At 40.2% G+C, this 11,992-nt stretch overlaps 1 pseudogene; it reads right to left on the bottom strand.

Annotated features, from left to right (window-relative positions):
* Window positions 1-705: 705 nt before the first annotated feature.
* Window positions 706-11,004, bottom strand: LOC121601982 (annotated as a pseudogene).
* Between the last annotated feature and the right edge of the window lie 988 nt (window positions 11,005-11,992).

Genomic DNA, 11,992 nt, shown 5'->3' with positions numbered 1-11,992 from the left:
AATTCTACCAAGATGTGAGAGCTAAAACCAAAGCCTTTTCCCGTTTAAGACAAGAGAGAACGTAATTATAGGACATACGATAGGAAGAGCACCAGTACCTACGTATTCAGCTGGATATGAACGAAACCAAAGCCTTAAGTTCAATGTTGTGGTCCATTTTACCCCTTTGTTTTGATTTGTTTTTACATTTGGTGTATGATCATTTTGCCTCATAGCAAGACAATTTTATCCCGCCTAATATACGCCGCACAACGTTTGATATTGATTTTTAAATTTAAGTTTTTTCGTTTATATTTGTTATTAATGATTAATCTACTTCTGATTGTTTTTCATGGGTAAGTTGTTGAAGCAATGACACACAGAGCAAAATCCTTAACTTTGCCATTTTGCGCGCTTTCCCCCACATATTTTTAAGGCACTTTAAATAAGCCTGTTAGTGTGCAATGGCTACAAAGAATGTCTTGAACATCCTACATATTCTATTGTCCTGATGGTTTTATTACCTTTTGTAAAATTTGACAAAAGGTTTGTTCTCAAACATCATGTGCGGATGTGAAACATAAAAAAAGTATAAACTTTTCTCATTTCAATGTACGTTTCATTATGTAGAAGCCTTTTGTTTTAGCTATATTAGCATATTACGGTATGGTATGGTTTGGTCATCAATATGGTACAATTTATAGGAAACCATAACTACAGGTGAAATTGTAATCAAAATCTTGATAAGCTTTATTAGTTTTTCCCTTAATATTATCAATGTAATCACAATTAGAGTATGCACAAACTGTTGTTGCATTCACTCTTAATTCTTTTCTACTTCCGTTCGATCCGCGTATGACCCTGTTTATGCACAAATCAGCTTCACTATCGCAAGGTTACCGATAGGTTTAATCAACAGGTATAGGCAAGTAGGTTTTGTAAAATTTTGCCAAATATTTTAGTTACGATTATTGCTTACGTTTTTGAGTGTATTGGCGAAATTATGCTACGTTAAAATTTTTCATTCTCGCTATTAAAACGATTCCTATATCTTTGACTGTAGTTACTATCTAAAGGGGCCTAAACATACGTGCATATCTGTTTTCACACTACTCTGCCTGATGATAATGTCGTTGAGATTTTTCACGCGAGGAGTTTCTTTTATTTGTCGCTCAGACGATTAATTAGCCGGTTTAAACTAAGAAGTACGGAATGTTACACATCGTTGCGATCCATAAATTCCCAACGGATCGTACGAGATATCTTTACAACGATGCTCTGAAGCTGAATTGCTGTATGTTGTTGTTATTGTAAAAATTCTTATTGTACTACATGGCGAGATTTATCCGTCCACGAAGCTTTCGAGCTTATTGCAATGAGCAAATTGCTAAACGCATGTAAAGTGCAAGAATTACATACGTTCTGTTGATTTGTCTGATGAATTGTAATAAATTTCACACGTTGCATATGTTTATCGTAAGGCAATTGTTTTCAATGGAATAAGAAACAATCTAAATGGGATAAAAAGATGTCTTTATCTAATATTTGAGTTTTTTTTAATTCAGGGACGGCTTTGAGTTTTTCGTTTTATCGCCGTGTTATGTTAACGTTAGAACAAATACCAGGTTTAAAATGTTTTTCTGCAGTCAGGTTGTAGTGTGAATTATATTTTAAAAAATATGTTACCGTCTTTTGTGCTTGCTGTAGCGATTCGTTTCGATCTATGGCATTTGATGTAGATCGAATTTAAATAATAATTTTGAATGCTCAATTTTGTGGCTGCGTGTATGTATGCATCCCAAATAATAGCTCCTATTTGTATCTTTCGTTTTTTTCGATTTAGTTTTATTCGTTATAGTTGTAAAAATGCTAAATTTGGATGTTGCTCAAAAATAGGATTTCAAAGATTGAAAAAAAATATGATAGCCTTGCACAGAGTTATGTAGTAAAAAATAATCACGTAGTACGCCACATGACAGTCTTCTGTTGCTTTTATCTACTTCATTAACCATCTAAAGAGAAAACCTTCGAGATTTCTTCGCCATGCCGTTACAAACCAATAAAATGTGATTTTAGTTGGCCTTGTTCATTATTTTCAATACTTCAGTACTACCTACACTAAACTCAACCATAAATCAGGAAAGTATGTGGGAATAGCATTAATACTTCCCACGGCTTTTATCTTTCTATGATGCATTTAGGATGATTACTTTTAGTTTAAAATTGAGAAGTAGATTGTTTGATCGTTTACCTAAAACTATAGCTTTCTTGATTTCATCATTGCCGAGGCGAAGTACAGCATAGCCCTTACTTAGCTCCCGATTTCCGTAGCTACAGCATATCTTTCTGAACACGTTTGACCTCACGCGCTACTGTAGTGATTTGTTAAGCTTCGTAGTCCTGATGCAATACCTCCTTTTCCTTGTCTGTTATAGATTGTCGAGTATCGATAATAATTTAGACAGGATCGATTTTCCAATTTTCCGATGAAGGTGCCGTCGATCGTGTGTGGTAAAGATGGTCCAAAAATTGGAAATAAATGTGTGATAAGTTAGCATGAATATGATACAAATTTTGACCGAAAATATACTCTGACGCACGGCAAGTGACATCAGATTTTCTTACATTTCAAATAATTTCTACTCATGCATATTCATTCCATTAAATCGGGCTAGGTGTTTACTTTTAAAGGGTAATTATGTAAGAGTGCGTGTTTGTGGTAATTTAGGAATGAACCAAAAATTAATACTAAAAATCTAGTTTAGGATTCCGAAATGGAGTAGGTAGTAGGAAGAGACCAGTAAGTGTTCTAACAAGGTGTAACAAAATACGGTGCTAAGAATCTGCTGCGATAGTTCACCATCAGAGCCTGATCAAAAACTGTGCGACAGATGGTGAAGGAGGTTATGTTTCTGTTTCTTTACCGTATTTCTCGATCGCTGGGTACATGGGAGCCATTTCGAGTGTCGATGGGGCAGAAGGTGTGTCACCTGAGATCGGTCGCCCTTCATCCAACATGTTGATAAAAGTATGCAGCATTTCACCGTACGAGGTAACGTTGAGATTTTGGCCAAGTAGATGAATCATAAGGAAATCTCCGATCTGCACGCGGCGTATAAGATTGCAAACGTCAGCGGGATCAGCCTTGCGGAAGCGACGCTTTAGAACGGCTTCTCGGGTTGTCGGCATCATGACAATGGCAGCAGAGTAGACGATGGCCAAGCCGGAAGCGACCGCAAGTGCAATGAACCAGAACCTAGGTTACAGATGATGATATATAAAAGAAAATTCCATTAGATTGAATCAACTCCAAGCTCGTTTGGAACATTGTACATATCAGCATCGATATAACACTCACCACAGAAAAATGTAAATCTTCTCATTCAAAATGTTTAACGCCAGCACACAAAGCGCGTCATGCTTTGAATGCTACCTGACGAACCATATTTATGGAACGTGCACTTAGTCACCCTGGGGAATATCTGGGGACAAAAACACTCTTTGTAGAGAAAAATTCTTTAATTTGCCCGAATTCGATTACTCACCTCGATCATAGGATCAGAACGATTTTCTTGATTCATGTTCGAGAACTTGAGCACTTCAGATCCGTAGGTTAAGAAGGCGCCGCCCAAAAACTTGTCAACAAAGAAAATATTGCCCACCTGTAATGGTATGGAACAAAAATGATACGGATGAATGTTTAACCTTACTAACCTTGTTAAACCGCAATAGTGGGGTGCATTCCTTAACTTACCACATTTACAAAGTTGAGTGCCTCGCAAATGAAATACCCAAATGAATATGTGTTATGCGTATTGGCACTGTCGTATAAATATTGCGCTAAACGTTCATGACGCGCTTTGCGTTCTGCAGGACTTGCCGTGGAAACTCCCCGCATGCCTTCGGTAATCATACGCATGCGACCCTCTTCCCAGTTCTTCCAGATCCAGTGTGGCACGTAGAATAGTAGACCCTGGAAGAACAGCATGAACGGTACCCACTGGTAGTAGCTGTGGTACGTCCGTTCCTGATTATCATTGCCCAGTCCAGAGTGGGCTACTTCTGTGCCCATCGTACGTCCATGTTGACCGGGCAGCGTGAAAGTGTAGGTGATCCAGCAGTACGTGTTAATCACGTGAATGGGTACAGCACCGTCGTTAATACAGGAGATGGGATCTCCAATCAAATTGTTAGCCGTTACGATGATGCAGCAGGCGAATAGTATGGCGCTAGTAATGCGATAGTGACACCGAAACACCATATTATCGATGATGGCTTTGTCCTGCAGGTAGCGAACTTTTACAAAACCGGCCACGGCCGAGACGAGCCCGAACACAGCCATGTTTGATCGTTAGTGCTTCTATTACTCCTTGACTAAGGATCGTCTGAGGTTGAATTTGTACAGCTGTAAGAAAGTGAAAAAATGACAACAATTAGAACCTCCTTCTGTTAGCTTCTGTAATGCAAAACCACTAAACGATTGTAGCAGATCCTCATCAACTGCAGTGTAAAATCATTCTAATAGACGTAACCCGCCATTCATCTGTCTTTGCATCTGTTGATTACAGTGTGGTGTGGTATCATTACACATTAGTTCCTGCTTGATACGTTTAATATGGGCGGACAACGATCAACTGATTGTTTTAAGATTTGTATTTTTCGCGTCAGTTGTGCTAGCTCGAACTGACAGCGCAAAATGCAGCGGCACCTTCAATGTCAAATCCATTGTTTCATCCTATCAATCCCTCCGTACCCATGGTTGAATGCAGTTTTACGCTAATCCAATTCAATTCCTATTCCCGTCGGGTACTGCACGTGGATTCACGAGTAATTGCGCTTGGCAGCCGTGCATACGATCGTGGACACTTACTTCTGTCAAGTGTCATCGTGACACTTAACTTTGGTTGTGTGTGGCTGTTGAACAGTGAACCTGCCTGTTACCGAGAATGCCAAGGGAGGTAAAGTACTTTGCATTGGATATGAATTACATATGAATAGTGCTATACCGGGTTTCAGGTGTGCTGCTGGTTTAGTAGATTGTAATGTAATTTAAATAAATAAAAAAAAACCGGTCTCGTAGTACAGTCGTCAACTCGTACGACTTAACAACATGCCCGTCATGGGTTCAATTCCCAAATAGACCGCGCCGCCACATACGTAGGACTGACTATCCTGCTATGGGGGGATCAATAAGTCAATGAAAGCCAAACCCACAAGTAGTGTGGTACAGGCAGGCCTTGACCGACATCGGTTGTTGAGCCAAAGAAGAAGAAGAATGTAATTTAAATAAAAAAATTAAAGTATTTGTGTTTGTGAAAGTAAGATAAAAGCAGATGCGGCTAACTTAAAAAGGTTAAACTGGCTTTAATGAACAAAAATGATGTTATTAATTGACGTTCTACGAAATTTTAGACTAAACGAAAAACCAAAAAAGCATTTTCAATTCATTGATTGAAGCTGACTAGGTAGAGAAACTCACAAAAGGCCTATTAGTATTCTTATTGTCGTTGAACTGTAGGACTATCGAAATGATCACATTGTGGCTTGTTTGAGAAGCATTTTTCTTCTTAAATCATATGAGTAGTTGCTCAAATATTTGTTCCCCACTCCGCTTGGACCGTTTCGGTCAAATTTGAATAACACACAAACATTGCACAACGCAGCACACACACACAACACACACACACACACACACACACACACACACACACACACACACACACACACACACACACACACACACACACACACGTCTTTTTTAGACGCAAAAAAACTATCCTACAGTTTGGAATCGCACTGTCGCATTAATACGACTATCACCTTCAGGTCACGAACAATTTTTCGCTTTTTTTGTTCATAAAGCTAAAGTGGCGATCCAACAACACTTCACACTAAGGTGCTCTCTTTTTGCCTCTACACATTGTTCATTAGATGTAGAGGGTTTTTGTGTTCATAATGAGACTCTCACGATTATTTGGCACATTTTAATGAATCTGTTGTATCCTGGACCGAAAACTGTGAAAGAGAAACAGAGAGAAAGAGACACAATACTTGCGATGCTCTCCATGTGATGTTGTAGATCACTCAGCCCAGCTTTACATGTCCGGTGACACATGACACTATTTACCGAGCAGTGCGAAAAAGGCGCGCCCAAAGCCGTATTGTGTGACAAGCTCAATAGTACCATACAGCTGGAAGCACGTGGTTTCTATTCAGCAGCATACAGAGTGGATGTAATAAATTTCCACTGTTTCGCTATTGTTCTAAACCGTAACAGAAACATGATCGCGACTACAATGAATGAAGTGCTTATCAGCGTTTTCCCATTGGTGTCATCGTTAATTAGCCGGTAACAGTGTATGGGGAATGCATTTGTTGAGATAAGTATGGTAGTGAAGGTGCGAGAACTAAGGCAAATGAAGTGTTTTGTTTGTTTCATCCAAGGGCAAGGGCAAATTAAGTGCAAGTTGCAGTACCATCAGTAAATAAAGGAAATTTGGAACTGTACCAATTTTTTGTAAACGGAAACGGAAAACGAGAATTTCCGTTGGGCTGAGGTTTAGTGATACGTTTGCTGATAAGCAACTTTTTTGAGTACTTGCAAGAGAAAGTGATGCCCAGAACATAATAAAGATGGTATTAGCGTTGATAAGAAACCATGCTTCATAAAGCGAAGGAATCTTGCACCAAAGATTCCAAGTTGAGGAACTATAAGCGTTATTGAGAGCGTATTCTTGTGGTAGGAATGGTGTGGAAGATTTTTTGTATTAAATAAGATGGAACTGCGAAAGAATAGTAAGAAGGCTGTAGGAGGTTATCGTGCAAAAGCCCAACGACTATTGAAACTGTCATAACAATGCGTTGAAGGTTAGCTGTAATGGATGATTACACGCCGTCCTTTAGTAGTAGAACTGTCTTGTGGCAACAGATAAGCAAGCTGTACTAAGACAAGTTCAGCAAGTTCCACATTTTCCAGTATTTAATATTAGATGGTTAAAATTTATTTAACACGCACGGAACCCACGATCGTAAAACATCATGGCAATATGGCGTCCGTCGACCGAACACTGGCACTGGGACCATCTTCGCTGCCACACAGCCGCAGCTGGAGTAATCTTACCTTCGCTCGGTATGTCTTATGTTTTCTTTTATTCCATCTCTTTTCCTTCCTTTCCTCTTAAGGCTTTCGTTCTTTCTCTTGTTCACTCGTTTATCGATCGTTCCTTCAGTTTTTCAATGCTGCGGCATTTTTCGTTCGTTCGACATCATATCTGAACGAAATCGGGAAGCCACGGTTCAACATCGAGCACACGGCGCTGCTGTAACGATAAATCATTTCTGCTGTTTGTGTTTGCGACTCCGTCTATCGCATTCTTTCAACATGGGGCCACCAACTCTAGCGAGGAGACAGAGCGCGCAACACATGGGTAGAGCGCACTGTTCTTTGTTGCCACGCCGATAAATCTATGGTCGTTGGAGCGAATGCATCCCGAGCTTCTCGGCGCATAAAACCGGAATAGTAGCAGCAGCAGCACGATCGCCGGCAACCAAAGATCAATGTTCTCACTCTTTCTTTGTGTTGAATCTGTTTTGTTATAGTGAAGGTACTGAAATTGACATACCGTATGGTTGTTGTTTTACAATGTTCCCTTCCAGCCAGAATGTTTAAATTGATTTTAAATTTAGTTTTCCAAAACCAGTGCTATGCGTAGGGGCAATACGATGCAAGTCAAGATAAAATTCGCTAAAATCCAAGCTCGCTGCATAACGCAATGCACACACAAAACTCGTTGAGCAGTTATGTGTGATGTTTTCGAGGCATAACTCAACCAGAGCACGATGAAACGAAGGTTACAACCTCATCGGTTCTGATGCAATAAATGTAAAGAACAAAGCAGAATAAATATTGTCATGTGTGCACAAGTCCCACATGGGTATGATTACGCCACTGAAGGAAAGAGATATTGTACATCGATGATGTATTTGAATGGAACATAATAAAAACTGATGAAAAACGTATTCTCGCTGAAGCTAACCCGTGTAAACGCAAGTTAAATAGATTCTCTGTAAAATGCTAAAACATGTTGCTTAGTTCAAGAATGTTACCTTAAAAGAACAACCTAGCACAAGCGTTGCTATACAACAAAGATAATTGCGTGCTAAGTTTAGCAAGAAATGTGCCAAGCATGTATAAAAAGGGAAATCAGCAGATTTTTTTTACTCGGGTGTCGTTTTTTTTTTAGACAACGACAGAATCAGTTTATTCTTTACACTATGCTGTTTTTAGCATTGCTTGCATTTTACGACCGGCGGGGGTCACTGTTGGAATCCTGTCTATAATAATTGCTCCACTTCTTTAACGTTAATCAACAGTGAATAACTGGGTGAGTCAGTGTATGATAGTGGTACAAATAGTCCGCAATTTTAAAAAAAAGATAGAGCCCCCTGTTAGTTACAAGAGCAGGTATGCAGCGCTTGCATTTGCTAGTTAACTAGAAAGTGTCATTTGCGTATTGACAAGAGTCAACAAGATAAATCAACCATCATCACAGCGACTGAAGCTTAAAAGCAAAGAAAATTTAACTAGGTAGGTTGCAGCAGCAAAGAGAGGAACAGCGTTTTATCAAATGCAACAAAACACATAGCTACAATACTGCACCATGTGCATACGTGACAAACACCGTGTCTCATCTGCAATAGTGTGTAAATGGTTTTACACCCTGTCGATAAAAGATCCCACATTTTGGGTTGTTCGTAATTGAACCAGCATAAAATCAGCATGCTTTAGAAGATCCATGAACCCTCAGATAAAAGGTATGCATGTTATGGGAGGGTTTTCTATGTTTAGGGTCAAACTATCTGGGTTGCAGCTCCTGTTAGACCTACAGAAATGCGTATCGAAGATTTTAAGCTTGTGTCGTTATTTTCATAAAGACGGAAATATTTATTGCTGTTCATTGTACGCTCATAATACACATCAATCATATAAGTTCACTCAAACTCACGCGTCCACATTGTGTCTTGCTAAAACATGCTTGATATTTCCAATATCGTTCTACCTTGATATTATGCCCAACATTCAACGAAACCTACAAACGCCATTTTAAATAGAAAGGGAAGCATACGACGCATCGATGTCATCGGTACTCGCTTTCCTTCTCGTTTGAGTCCTTTGAATTTCGGGCGAGTTCAACATCGTCCTTGTACAGTGTATGTGTGCGTTGGTTTAGTCTGTACCGAAGGGTACGCTTTTCAGAAGGGTCGGTGGTTCATGGGGTGTCTGGTTGTTTAGGTGTAAGTGTAGGTTTTCTAATATTTTATGTTCGCAACGTGGTTGTGTGTTGGTAACGACAACGCTTTAATGTCCTCTAACGTCGTAACATTTAAGAAAATAATTTGTGTTTCAAGCCAGGTAGAACCTTTATTACTTATACACTAGTTTGCGCTTAGATTTTGATTCTTTAACAAAATATTCCATTCCTGGAACAAGATGAACGTTTGAGAGTTGGATTTTTCTAAATAAAACAGTTAAATGCTTCAAATAATTCAGATGTAACCTTCGCTGTATATTTTACGATACAGTGCTGTTGAATATTTTGTTTGCTAGTGAATAACGGATGTGTTCGTTGGTACCGGTATCTTATTTACTTTCTGTTAGCAGCTGCCTGCAGGTTAACGCAGTGTTGTCGATGCAGTTTCGACTTTTGTACACAAACACACTATCCACCACTGACACACGCACTATTTCATACCATATCAAATTATGAATAAGACTTTCTTTTCAGAGAATCACTTTGGAAACAAATTCGGTCATAAACTTCATTTACATTAGACCAAGAAAATCTAACAAAAGCCCGTTTGCATTTCACGGTCTGTGTACGATAATGCGTCGCACATATGTACACTTTCGGGCTATTGCTAGGCTTGTCATTTCGTAAAGTATGAAGAATAACAGAAATAGGAAGACGTAAATGAGGCCCGTCGCTTGCATCTTTCAAAAATGTGACATGGTGTTTTTACTTTAGCAGTTCACTACATTTAATATTCTATTTTCCTTTGAAACATTTGTGTCGTAAAATGTAGGAAAATAATATGAACAAAAAACCACATACACGCGCACACAACATTTTAGAATTGGTGATATAGCATTGCACTGCTGAGCGGTTCTGCTGATGCTGTAGGCAGTTGCACTAGTTGGATGTTATTATTGTTAAATCATTTCGCTGTTTTGTCATTTTATTTTATTGGAAACTTGACGCACACATGGTATATGTATGTTTTTAGTTCATGCATGTTGTTTTTGCTTTGATGCCTCTGCCCCATGCAAGGGAGCAACCAGCAGAGAAACTTTAAAGAGCGAGAGAACAACGCTGTACAAAGATGTACAACCACAGACAGGCATAAAGACAGATGTGGCACGGATACGGTTGACGGCTTGAGCATTTACCTACTTCTAATACACGAGCGACGACAAAGACGACGGCGACCAACAAAAAAATAAAGAAATTGTTTACACGAAGCGATTTAATATGCTGAACAGTTTCACTTCTGCTAGAGACTACGCGGTCTCCCTAGGCTTCCTTTGGTACGGAAGATCGTTGAGAAAGATTTGCGGATCTTCGCAGATCGCATAAATGCACGTTTTACACACATACACACAGAGGCCCACACATTACACACGATCACGAAGCACACATACGGTCACACAAAAACACACAAACGCGAGCGCAAGCACACGATCGCGAGCGCGAAGGCAGCAGTTGGCGCTTGTAGCAGCGGCAGTAGGAAAAATGAGATGTGATCTCGACTACTCGATCATGTTCGAACCGAGGAAGCGAAATCCATTCCACACTGGATGGCGGACTCGTCGGAATTGAATGCAGTGCGCTGAAAGGTTGACCGTGGAAGCGCACCACATTTCCAACAGGGGACGCGCGTCATCCCTCTATGTAGTGGTACACGCCCGTACACACTCACACACGCACGCTCACCATCCCTTACGCGAGCACCACCACCCAACGAAGCCACGTGTCAGAGCGAAATGGTAGAACTTCGTTGGGTAAACATCGCTGTCCTGCTTCACATAGTGCGTGCGTCCCTGAGTGACTGAGTGACTACCAGTGGGCTTTGCCCGCGTATGCGTGGAATTCCTTAGCTTCCCGTCTGCCGTCGATGGACACAGGTAGAGTTGGTCTGCGATGGACGGGGGGCCTCTTACCCGCCTCGTGGTTTATTCCCACGCCAAAGTTTACCTGTGAGATCGCGATCATGGTGCGCTCTGTGGATTGGCTACTCTACGAGTCGGACCGGTTTCTTCGTGATCGGACGCGAATGGGTAACACCGATGGAGATGATATTGGCAGCACTGCCGTGAACGTACGCTCAGTCTTTATCGACCCGATGCTTCTGTTCTATAATGCGTGCCAGTGAGATAGACGTGGTATAAAAGAAAAAAAGGCTTGAAAAAAACCATGACACATAATCATGCGTAGATCCGTGTCCTATACGTCTGTCTGGTGCGTATAGCAAAGTAGGCCGGTGGCTTGAAAAAGTTAACGAACAATCACGGGGGTCGCAGGAGACCTGCCTTCACATATTTGAACTCGCGACTTCCCGGGGACTTGTGGCGGGGTCTCCTAGTGTAGTCTTCTTTATGCTCATGGTTGGAAATGGAATATGATGTATAAAAACGACGGTGGCGCTATCATGCGTTCCTTTCCTGGGTTGTTGGGGGTTATCCGCAATACCGGTAGCATGAGTCAAATTTCGGAGAACACGTTTTGTTTTGTTAGCTAGTTGCAGGTTGTCATGGTCTTTCTTTTTTTGTCAATTTTACATTGATAGAAAACAAGCTGAAGTCTTTGCATATCTAATGAAAATTTTTATACACATTTTTTCAGTTGTTACGGTTTATTTGAAACAGTAAATTAGTTTTATTTTATTTATTTATTTGTTTGATTAACAGTAACGAATCTGCCGTAGTGTCGAATTGAACATTGCATTAAGTTAAAAA

The sequence above is a fragment of the Anopheles merus genome, unplaced genomic scaffold (assembly GCF_017562075.2).
Source record: "Anopheles merus strain MAF unplaced genomic scaffold, AmerM5.1 LNR4000258, whole genome shotgun sequence".
Lineage (NCBI taxonomy): Eukaryota > Metazoa > Arthropoda > Insecta > Diptera > Culicidae > Anopheles > Anopheles merus.
Note: the sequence above shows the minus strand (reverse complement) of the source record. Positions and strands in the feature narration are given on the sequence as shown.